The following is a 12,525-nucleotide window of genomic DNA, read 5'->3' on the forward strand; positions in this document are numbered from 1 at the left end:
TCAGAAGTTTACATACACTAAGTTGACTGCGCCTTGAAATAGCTTGGAAAATTCCTGAAAATTATGTAATGGCTTTTGAAGCTTCTGATAGGCTAATTGACATAATTTGAGTATCTAGTATCTATATCCACAATATCTATATCCACAGTCAAATGAGTCCTATATCGACATAACCTGAAAGGCCGCTCAGCAAGGAAGAAGCCACTGCTCCAAAACCACCATAAAAAAGCCAGACTACGGTTTGCAACTGCACATGGAGACAAAGATCGTACTTTTTGGAGAAATGTCCTCTGGTCTGATGAAATAAAAACAGAACTGTTTGGCCATAATGACTATTGCCATGTTTGGAGGAAAAAGGGGGAGGCTTGCAAGCCGAAGAACACCATCCCAACCGTGAAGCACGGAGGTGGCAGAGTCACGTTGTGGGAGTGCTTTTCTCCAGGAGGGACTGGTGCACTTCACAAAATAGATGGCAACATGAGGCAAGAAAATGATGTGGATATATTGAAGCAGCATCTCAAGACATCAGTCAGGAAGTTAAAGTTTGGTCGCAAATGGGTCTTCCAAATGGACAATGAGCCCGAGCATACTTCCAAAGTTGTGGCAAAATGGCTTAAGGGCCACAAAGTCAAGGTATTGGAGTGGCCATCACAAAGCCCTGACCTCAATCCCATAGAAAATTTTGACTAGTATTAAATGTCAGGAATTGTGGAAAAACTGAGTTTAAATGTACTTGGCTGAGGTTTGTGTAAACTTCCGACTTCAACAGCATATCCACAGCTTGAATCAACAACAAAAACAGCACTATTGACGAATGGGAAACATTCAACTACAGTGAAGTAGACAAACAAAGAAGAGTGAGGATAAGAGCATCAATGACATCACATGGATTATTTACCCCATCGTCTACCTTTCTCCTACTTACTCCATCTTTGTCAGGGGAGCCCCTGTACAGAGAGACGAGAGAGGAAAGAGAGAAGAGAGGGGGAGAGAGAGAAGAGGGGAGAGATTATGAGAGGGGAGAGAGTATGAGAGGGGAGAGAGAGAAGAGAGGGGGAGAGAGAGAAGAGGGGAGAGAGTATGAGAGGGGGAGAGAAAGAAGAGGGGAGAGAGAGAAGAGGGGAGAGAGTATGAGGGGAGAGAGAGAAGAGGCGAGAGAGAGAGAGAGAAGGGGGAGAGAGAGAGAAGAGGGGAGAGAGAGAAGAGAGGGGGAGAGAGAAGAGAGGGGGAGAGAGAGAAGAGGGGAGAGAGTATGAGAGGGGAGAGAGTATGAGAGGGGAGAGAAAGAAGAGGGGAGAGAGAAGAGAGGGGGAGAGAGAGAAGAGGGGAGAGAGTATGAGAGGGGAGAGAGACAGACGAGAGAGGAAAGATCACAATCACCAGACTACTTAGAAAATATGGCCGATAAGCTCAAAAATATGTTTTGAATGACAGCTCAAAAATAGTTATTGAATAAAAATAACTTAACTTAATTTAGATGTCCTCTCTATTGATGTTCTACATAGAGCAACACACCAACTGCAGGTCTACGGACTTACAACCAAAGTGTCAACAAAGTAAATCCTGCTGTAGCTGCTGAATTCTGCAATGTTAAACTGTCTGCTGGGGATCACTCACGTTAAACTGTCTGCTGGGGATCACTCACGTTAAACTGTCTGCTGGGGATCACTCACGTTAAACTGTCTGCTGGAGATCACTCACGTTAAACTGTCTGCTGGAGATCACTCACAGTAAACTGTCTGCTGGAGATCACTCACAGTAAACTGTCTGCTGGGGATCACTCACAGTAAACTGTCTGCTGGGGATCACTCACGTTAAACTGTCTGCTGGAGATCACTCACGTTAAACTGTCTGCTGGAGATCACTCACAGTAAACTGTCTGCTGGAGATCACTCACGGTAAACTGTCTGCTGGAGATCACTCACGGTAAACTGTCTGCTGGAGATCACTCACGGTAAACTGTCTGCTGGAGATCACTCACGTTAAACTGTCTGCTGGAGATCACTCACGGTAAACTGTCTGCTGGAGATCACTCACGGTAAACTGTCTGCTGGAGATCACTCACGGTAAACTGTCTGCTGGAGATCACTCACGGTGAACTGTCTGCTGGAGATCACTCACGTTAAACTGTCTGCTGGAGATCATTTATGTTAAACTGTCTACAGGAGATCACTCACGTGGAGTCTGTGTCCTTCTCTTTCTTCCGTAACCCAAAGGCCTTCCTGGTGCGTTTCTTCAGTCCTAAAAGAGAAGGAATGAAGGGTAGCAGGGGAAAAAGTGAGTTGGAGAGAGTAGGCTAATTAAGTGCTGTAAAACATTAGTTCAATTTCAGTTGAATTAACTCATGTTTTACAGTGAAGGGGTTGGGGGGTAAATTTGAGGCAGAATTATGCATTTTAGGGGAGCAAAAGAATTGGGACAAATTCACTTATACACTGAGTATTACCAAACATTAAGAACACCTTCCTAATATTGACTTGCATAAATGTATTATGTCATTTTGGAGTCACTTATTGTTAATGACAATAGTATATGTTTTTAAACACTTCTACATTAATGTGGATGCTTCCATGATTACGGATAATCCTGAATGAACCGTGAATAATAATGATTGAGAAAGTTACAGACACAAATATCATACCCCCAGACATTCTAACCTCTCATCATTAAAATAACAGGGGATTCTATATTCTATTCTTAATTACAATAACAGGGGATTCTATATTCTATTCTTAATTACAATAACAGGGGATTCTATATTCTATTCTTAATTACAATAACAGGGGATTCTATATTCTATTCTTAATTACAATAACATGGGATTCTATATTCTATTCTTAATTACAATAACAGGGGATTCTATATTCTATTCTTAATTACAATAACAGGGGATTCTATATTCTATTCTTAATTACAATAACAGTGACTCCATAAGGACATAATCCATTATTTACCATTAGCAATCAGACACAACCTTGATATAGTCATTGTGTGCTATAAATATGGGACCAAATACCTCATTATTTTAAGTGAATTTGTTCCAATACTTTTGGTCCCCTAAAATGGGGGGGGGGACTATGTAGAAAAATTCTGTAATTTCTAAGCAGTTGATGAAAATACCCTCAAATTAAAGCTGACAGTCTGCACTTTAACATCATAGTCATAGTTTCATTTCAAATCCAAAGTGCTGGAGTACAGAACCAAAACAACAATAACATGTGTCACTGATCCAATACTTTTGGAGCTCATTCTATAAGTGAATTTGTCCAAATACTTATGACTTCTTTAAATGTGGGGACTAGATACATAAAGTGTTTTCATTTGTAAACGGTAAAATAGATATGTATGAAAATAGCCTCAAATGAAAGGTGATATTCTGGATTGTCGCCTCATATGAAACATTTGATTTCAAATCCAAAATGGTGGAGTATAGAGGCGTTATTTACCATTTTAGCATCACTGTCCAAATACATTCTGAAGGGAGTGTTGTACAACAAACCATGTCAGACGTAATCATTACAAAGTTGCAGAAAATTAATTACTAAGGAGGAAGGTTCAATTGCAGTCAATACAGGATTGTATTTTCTATTTCACATTTATTTAACCAGGTAGGCCTTGACCTGGCCAAGATAAAGCAAAGCAGTGAGACACAAACAACAACACAGATTGGCATATGGAATAAACAAAAGTACAATTAATAACACAATAGAAAAGTCTATATACAGTGTGTTCAAATGAGGTAAGATTAGGGAGGTAAGCCAATAAATAGGCCGTAGTGGCGAAGTAATTACAATTTAGCAATTAAACACTGGAGTGATAGATGTGCAGAAAATTAATGTGCAAGTAGAGATACTGGGGTGCAAAGGAGCAAAAAAATAACAATAATATGGGGATGAGATAGTTGAATGTGCTATTTACAGATGGGCTATGTACAAGTGCAATGATCTGTGAGCTGCTCTGGCAGCTGATGTTTAAAGCTAGTGAGGGAGATATGAGTCTCCAGCTTCAGTGATTTTTGCAATTCGATCCAGTCATTGGCAGCAGAGAACTGGAAGGAAAGGCGGGAATTGGCTTTGGGGATGACCAGTGAAATATACCTGCTGGAGCGCGTACTACGGGTAGGTGTTGCTACGGTGACCAGTGAGCTGAGATAAGGCGGGGCTTTATCTAGCAAACTTATAGATGACCTGGAGCCAGTGGGTTTGGTGACGAACGAATATGAAGCGAGGGCCAGCCAACGAGAGCGTACAGGTTGCAATGGTGGGTAGTATATGGGGCTTTGGTGACAAAATGGATGCCACTGTGATAGACTGCATCCAATTTGCTGAGTAGAGTGTTGGAGGCTATTTTGTAAATGACATCGCCGAAGTCGAGGATCGGTAGGATGGTCAGATTTACGAGGGTATGTTTGGCGGCATGAGTGAAGGATGCTTTGTTGCGAAATAGGAAGCTGATTCTAGGAAGCCGAAATAGGAAGCCAATTTTAATTTTGGATTGGAGATGCTTAATAATGTGAGTCTGGAAGGAGAGTTTACAGTCTAACCAGACACCTTGTTATTTGTAATTGTCCACATATTCTAAGTCAGAACCGTCCAGAGTAGTGATGTTAGACAGCCGGACAGGTACAGGCAGCGATCGGTTGAAGAGCATGCATTTAGTTTTAATTGTATTTAAGAGCAGTTGGAGGCCATGGAAGGAGTTGTATGGCATTGAAGCTTGTCTGGTTAGTTAACACAGTGTCCAAACAAGGGCCAGAAGTATACAGAATGGTGTTGTCTGCGTAGAGGTGGATCAAAGAAGCACCAGCAGCAAGACCAACATCATTGATGTATATAGAGAAAAGAGTCTGCCCAGGAATTGAACCCTGTGGCACCCCCATAGAGACTGTCAGAGGTCCGGACAACAGCCCCTCTGTCTTGACACACTGAACTCTGTCTGAGAAGTAGTTGGTGAACCAGGAGAGGCAGTTATTTGAGAAACCAAGGCTGTTGAGTCTGCCGATAAGAATGTTGTGATTGACAGAGTCGAAAGCCTTGGCCAGGTCGATGAATACGGCTGCACATTAATGTCTCTTATCGATAGCGGTTATGATATTGTTTAGAACCTTGAGCGTGGCTGAGGTGCACCCATGACCAGATCGGAAACCGGATTGCACAGCGGAGAAGGTATGGTGGGATTCGAAATAGTCGGTGATCTGTTTGTTAACTTGGCTTTTGAAGACCTTAGAAAGACAGGGTAGGATAATTATAGGTCTGTAACAGTTTGGATCTAGAGTGTCTCCCCCCTTTGAAGAGGGGGATGACCGTGGCAGCTTTCCAATCTTTGGGGATCTCAGACGATACGAAAGAGAGGTTGAACAGACTAGTAATAGGGGTTGCAACCATTTTGGCAGACAATTTTAGAAAGAGAGGGTCCAGATTGTCTAGCCCGGCTGATTGGTTGGAGTCCAGATTTTGCAGCTCTTTCAGATTATCAGCTGTCTGGATGTGGGTGAAGGGAAAAATAGGGGAGACTTGGGCAAGTTGCTGTGTGGGGAGCAGAGCTGTTGGCCGGGGTAGGGGTAGCCAGGTGGAAAGCATGGCCAGTCGTAGAAAAATGCTTATTGAAATTCTCAATTATGGTGGATTTATCGGTGGTGACAGTGTTTCCTAGCCTCAGAGCAGTGGGCAGCTGGGAGGTGGTGCTCTTATTCTCCATGGACTTTACAGTGTCCCAGAACTTTATGAAGTTTGTGTTACATGATGCAAATTTCTGTTTGAAAAAGCTAGCCTTTGCTTTCCTAACTGCCTGTGTATATTGGTTACTAATCTCCCTGAAAAGTTGCATATCACGGGGGCTATTCAATGCTAATGCAGTTACCCACAGGATGTTTTTGTGCTGGTCAAGGGCAGTAATAATAATAATAATAATAATAATATATGCCATTTAGCAGACGCTTTTATCCAAAGCGACTTACAGTCATGTGTGCATACATTCTACGTATGGGTGGTCCCGGGAATCGAACCCACTACCCTGGCGTTACAAGCGCCATGCTCTACCAACTGAGCTACAGAAGGACCACGCAGTCAGGTCTGGAGTGAACCAAAGGCTATATCTGTTCCTGGTTCTACATTTTTTGAATGGGGCATGCTTATTTAAGATTTAAGATGGTGAGGAAAGCACTTTTAAAGAATAACCAGGCATCCTCTACTGACGGAATGAGGTCAATGTCCTTCCAGGTCGATTAGAAAGGCCTGCTCGCTAAAGTGTTTTAGGGAGCGTTTGACAGTGATGAGAGGTGGTTGTTTGACCACAGACCCATTACGGACGCAGGCAATGAGGCAGTGATCGTTGAGATTCTGGTTGAAGACAGCAGAGGTGTATTTAGAGGGCTCGTTGGTCAGGATGATGTATATGAGGGTGCGGGACACAGGAACACAATCACCACATTTGTACAACCAAAGACAAAATGGAAAAGCCAGTAGTGATCAATGGAAACACCCCATAGAGCCAGTGCTGTGGGGGAATCTAGCTGTTCTGTGCCAAAACTGAGGCCAAGCCCCCTCCAGGGTTGGCAGTTGGCATCATACAGTGTTGTAATCAAAGTGACTGGAAAAACCAACACCCTGAAACAGTTTAATGTGTGGACACAGCCACAGCCCAAAGCTCAGGGCATATGTCCCTCAAAGGGCACCCATGTTGGGTACAGTCCTGTTTGAGGTGACTTTGGAGCAGAGGTAGACAAACCTAGTACTGGGGACCCATAGGGTGGGCTGGTGACCTATAGGGTGGGCTGGAGACCTATGGGGTGGGCTGGGGACTCATAGGGTGGGGTGGGAACCTATGGGGTGGGCTGGGGACTCATAGGGTGGGCTGGGGACTCATAGGGTGGGCTGGGGACCCATAGGGTGGGCTGGAGACCCATTGGGTGGGCTGGGGACCCATGGGGTGGGCTGGAGACCCATAGGGTGGGCTGGAGACCCATAGGGTGGGCTGGAGACCTATATAGGGTGGGCTGGGGACCAATAGGGTGGGCTGGGGACCCATAGGGTGGGCTGGAGACCCATAGGGTGGGCTGGGGACCCATTGGGTGGGCTGGAGACCCATAGGGTGGGCTGGGGAACCATTGGGCGTGTGTGGGTGTGCAGTCTGTTATTCCACCTTTCACTGTGGTCACTCTCCAGTATATTTTTCTCTTGCCTCCAGTGGCCATGCTCTACTCTCTTGATTACAGTGGATGTGAGATTATTTATGGCATGCATGCCCAATGCAGACATGCGATGGGATTAGTATTGGCCTCGTGGCCATGTTCAATGCACTTGTACATGTGGCCTGTCATTTCTATACTGAAACAGGATTAGCAAATCCTGCCACATTGTTTACAGTTGGTTGAGATGTTTTCTCCATTTGAAATGACACTATTAGAAATAGGTAAATCACTAATACGTCTGGGATAACTTGTGTGTGTGGGAATCATTTGCTAATAACTTGAAAGAAAACAAGAGGCTGATACTGGATCAGTGTGTGGGTTTTTACCTTTTCGTTAGACAATTAATGACACTAACCATGTTGAAGGATACCAGATTTCCTTCTCCAGATACACTACAGTACTTTATACATGCCATCATGAAATGTATTAGTACAAGCCCTACCATAGCAGACTAAACTCCACTTTCATCATACCCTTCCTTCACCATGGAGTGGAGTTTGGTTCGTTAGCCCTACCCCTTGTAATGAAGGTAGGCCTTATTAAGGATGACAAGCCCAGGAGACAGATAGCATTAGCAAATATCACTATCATGAGGCTGTGCAGAAAGGAGTTGATGGTTATTTTGATTTCATTTCTAAAATACACGTTGCTTGAAAGTTTTGAATTGGCCCCGTGTGGCTCAGTTGGTAGAGCGTGGTACGTGCAACGCCAGGGTTGTTGGTTCGATTCCCGACCAGTATGAAAGGTAAAAAAGCACTCTACTGTAAATCGCTCTGAATTAGAGCATCTGCTAAAATGACAAAAATGTCACTGTATCATCCTGGTGTAATTAATATGCATTTCAACATGATCACCACAAGGTGTCAAAGCTAGCATTTGTATTATAGTCTAGCTTTACTAGATATAAACAAACCACTAGCTAGATCTTGTAAGTCGCTCTGGATAAGAGCGTCTGCTAAATGACTTAAATGTAAATGTAAATGTTGTACTGTGAGGTTCATAATGCATTCCTAGCACAAGCTGGAGGTTCATTAAAACGACAGTATGTTTCTTCATTGAAACTAAGTGGGCAATACACCTGGGTAAAATATAATTGCCTTTTGGAGGAAACAGTAGAAGAGCTATGAGAGACAGATTGGTGAGGGGGGAGAAAGGTTAATAGCAGGGTAATTACTGCTGCTAGCTAACTTTTCATGTAAACAATGTGACCGTCAAACACTGGATTCGTATGGCAGTTTATTTAGTTTAGTTATATGGTTGGTTGTTGTGATAAAAATGTATCTATCTAGCTGGTGAACAAGGTAAGCTGATCCTTCTCTACCTTCACATCACGCTAGCTCTGTGGTTATTTGATGTGCTAGCCACATGTAGCTAACACAACCAGAGCCACATGTAGCTAACACAACCAGAGCCACATGTAGCTAACACAACCAGAGCCACATGTAGTTAACACAACCAGAGCCACATGTAGCTAACAACCAGAGCCACATGTAGCTAACACAACCAGAGCCACATGTAGCTAACACAACCAGAGCAAATGGATAATCAACAGGACATAAACGTTGTCTGATGATTTTGTTTAGTGGATCTGGTAGCAACAAGGCGATGTGTGAATGTAACTTGTTTGTTACGTTTCTTTGGTTGGATCAAGAAATAGGAACTTGTCATGTTTTGTGCTAGCTAGCCAACTAACTAACTATCTATCTGCTAGCCAACCAACTAGCTATCTATCTGCTAGCCAACCAACTAACTAGCTATCTATCTGCTAGCCAACCAACTAGCTAGCTATCTATCTGCTAGCCAACCAACTAGCTAGCTATCTATCTGCTAGCCAACCAACTAGCTAGCTATCTATCTGCTAGCCAACCAACTAGCTAGCTATCTATCTGCTAGCCAACCAACTAGCTAGCTATCTATCTGCTAGCCAACCAACTAGCTAGCTATCTATCTGCTAGCCAACCAACTAGCTATCTATCTGCCAGCCAACCAACTAGCTATCTATCTGCCAGCCAACTAACGAGCTATCTATCTGCTAGCCAACTAACGAGCTATCTATCTGCTAGCCAACTAACGAGCTATCTATCTGCTAGCCAACTAACGAGCTATCTATCTGCTAGCCAACTAACTAGCTATCTATCTGCGAGCCAACTAACTAGCTATCTATCTGCTAGCCAACTAACTAGCTGTCTACTAGGGGTAGTATCTCACAGCCATGAGCCCTTCCTCTGTCTACTAGGGGTAGTATCTCACAGCCATGAGCCCTCCCTCTGTCTACTAGGGGTAGTATCTCACAGCCATGAGCCCTCCCTCTGTCTACTAGGGGTAGTATCTCACAGCCTTCCTCTGTCTACTAGGGGTAGTATCTCACAGCCATGAGCCCTCCCTCTGTCTACTAGGGGTAGTATCTCACAGCCATGAGCCCCTCCCTCTGTCTACTAGGGGTAGTATCTCACAGCCATGAGCCCTCCCTCTGTCTACTAGGGGTAGTATCTCACAGCCATCTCTATTTCTGTCCATTATGCCTATCTGTTACCTAAGACCTGCACCTTGTACATGGGCACTGAGGCTTACTACCATAGCTCTCATTGATGAATGGCGAGAAAGCCTCAAACCTCAATTGTATTAGAGCCTAGGAGCTGCTAGCTTGACATGCAAGTTTTACAAATGGTTCAGTCGTCACTGACGCGTCATGTTATCGATGGTATGCTTCACAAATAATCTTTGTCAACAAAGCCTTTTACACTCCTTGGCCATTCATTCAGCAGGCCTAAGCAACCTGCACGTAAGCCATGTTAGACCATGTATGTGTTTTGTTAGCAATGCCTACCATGTTGACATTATGTCTGATCTGAAAGGGATGTATTAGCATTAGTTGATGGTGAATGAATGCAACTCTATTGTTCAATATCTATGATTTATTATCATTACCATGATGGCTTGGGTTATAGAAATTTAACAAATGGAGAAATGTCACAATGAAAACACTAATTAAAAATGGTTTAGGGGCCTCCCAAGTGGTGCAGTGGTCAAAGGCACTGCATCGCAGTTGCTAGCTGTGCCACTAGAGATCCTGGTTTGAGTCCAGGCTCTGTTGCAGCCGGCCGCAACCGGGAAACCCATGGGGCAGTGCACAATTGACCCAGCGTCATCCGGGTAAAGGGAGGGTTTGGCCAGCAGGGATGTCCTTGTCCCATCACACTCTGGTGACTCCTGTGGCGGGCTGGGCGCAGTGCATGCTGACACGGTCGCCAGGTGTACGTTGTTTTTTAACCCGGAAGCCATTGGTGTGGCTGGCTTCTGGGTTAAGAGGGCATTGTGTCAAGAAGCAGTGCGGCTCTCCCAAGTCCGTACTGGAGTTGCAGCGATGAGACAAGACTGTAACTACCAATTCAATACCATGAATTTCAGGAGAATAAATGAATAAATAAAAATGGTTTGATAATGTCCTCTTGATATGATGGGTAGGATCATCGGTGAATGGGTATTTGATTCACACATTCTGGAATGAGCTGGCATTATTTCAGCCAACAGATTAGAATAGAACAGAATACACTGGAGCTCACCGAATGCATTATTTCAGCCAACACAGACTAGAACAGAAAACACTAGAGCTCACAGAATGCATTATTTCAGCCAACACATTAGAATAGAACAGAATACACTAGAGCTCACAGAATGCATTATTTCAGCCAACACAGACTAGAACAGAAAACACTAGAGCTCACAGAATGTATTATTTCAGCCAACACATTAGACTAGAACAGAAAACACTAGAGCTCACAGAATGTATTATTTCAGCCAACACATTAGAATAGAACAGAATACACTAGAGCTCACAGAATGCATTATTTCAGCCAACACATTAGAATAGAACAGAATACACTAGAGCTCACAGAATGCATTATTTCAGCCAACACATTAGAATAGAACAGAATACACTAGAGCTCACAGAATGTATTATTTCAGCCAACACATTAGAATAGAACAGAATACACTAGAGCTCACAGAATGCATTATTTCAGCCAACACATTAGAATAGAACAGAATACACTAGAGCTCACAGAATGCATTATTTCAGCCAACACATTAGAATAGAACAGAATACACTAGAGCTCACAGAATTCCAGAACATTTAGTATTGAGACACAACAATGGGCATAACCTTGAGACACGACTATTGAGTACACACACAACCATCACCAGACACACAACACACACACACACACAAAAGAAACCCTGCCAAGACGGACAGCTGTGAAGTGAACATCTATCTTCCCCTTACGAATACCCCCCCCCCCCCCCACACACACACACATGATAACCATCCCACATGCTAGCCTAAGCAACAAACACACAGATGTGCCAGATAGCCTATTACAAAGCACTAGCACCCAACATACCGCCTTGATACCTACAAAAGCGTATTGCCAAGCACTAGCACCCAACATACCGCCTTGATACCTACAAAAGCGTATTGCCAAGCACTAGCACCCAACATACCGCCTTGATACCTACAAAAGCGTATTGCCAAGCACTAGCACCCAACATACCGCCTTGATACCTACAAAAGCGTATTACCAAGCACTAGCACCCAACATACTGCCTTTCAGAAGGACATGAGGGTAGGAGAAGAGAGGGAGGATGTAGAGGATAAAAAGGAGGATAGGAGGAGCGGATGGGGTGGGGGTGCAAATAATTACCTTGTATCATAGTTGCTGATGTTCATTCCTCTGTCCCCCGCCACGGATGGAGGGAGACCGGCGACAGATGGATAGCGAGACAGACGGACGGATGTAGAAATCCGAGATATTCCAAGTGGCTAAAGGATGCCGGGATAGGGCATTGCTAATTCCCGAACGGCTCCCCAGTGAAGCAGACTGTCGTTTCTCCCTACGGGGGTTGGGGGAGGTATCCAAGCAGGATGACAGGCAGGGGGAAGTGGAAGAGACAGAGACCCAGGGAAGGTGCAGCGATTCGGGTGAAGGGCCCTGCGCGTTAGGCTCCGGTCGCCCCAGCAGCACAGACACACGGCATCAGAAGTGGATGCTGAGGAGGAAAGGTAAAGGAGAAAAAAACTGAGAGCGAGAGAGAGAGGCAGACTTGCTTTGGCAATGTAAACATATGTTTTCCATGCCGAGAGAGAGAGAGAGAGAGAGAGAGAGAGAGAGAGAGAGAGAGAGAGAGAGAGAGAGAGAGAGAGAGAGAGAGAGAGAGAGAGAGAGAGAGAGAGAGAGAGAGAGAGAGAGAGAGAGAGAGAGAGAGAGAGAGAGAGAGAGAGAGAGAGAGAGAGAGAGAGAGAGAGAGAGAGAGAGAGAGAGAGAGAGAGAGAGAGAGAG

General features: G+C 44.2%; 1 pseudogene; it reads right to left on the reverse strand.

Moving 5' to 3' along the window:
* Window positions 1-12,325, reverse strand: part of LOC124042109 — a 62,958-nt pseudogene extending 50,633 nt beyond the window's left edge.
* Between the last annotated feature and the right edge of the window lie 200 nt (window positions 12,326-12,525).

This window comes from Oncorhynchus gorbuscha, linkage group LG08 (assembly GCF_021184085.1).
Source record: "Oncorhynchus gorbuscha isolate QuinsamMale2020 ecotype Even-year linkage group LG08, OgorEven_v1.0, whole genome shotgun sequence".
NCBI lineage: Eukaryota > Metazoa > Chordata > Actinopteri > Salmoniformes > Salmonidae > Oncorhynchus > Oncorhynchus gorbuscha.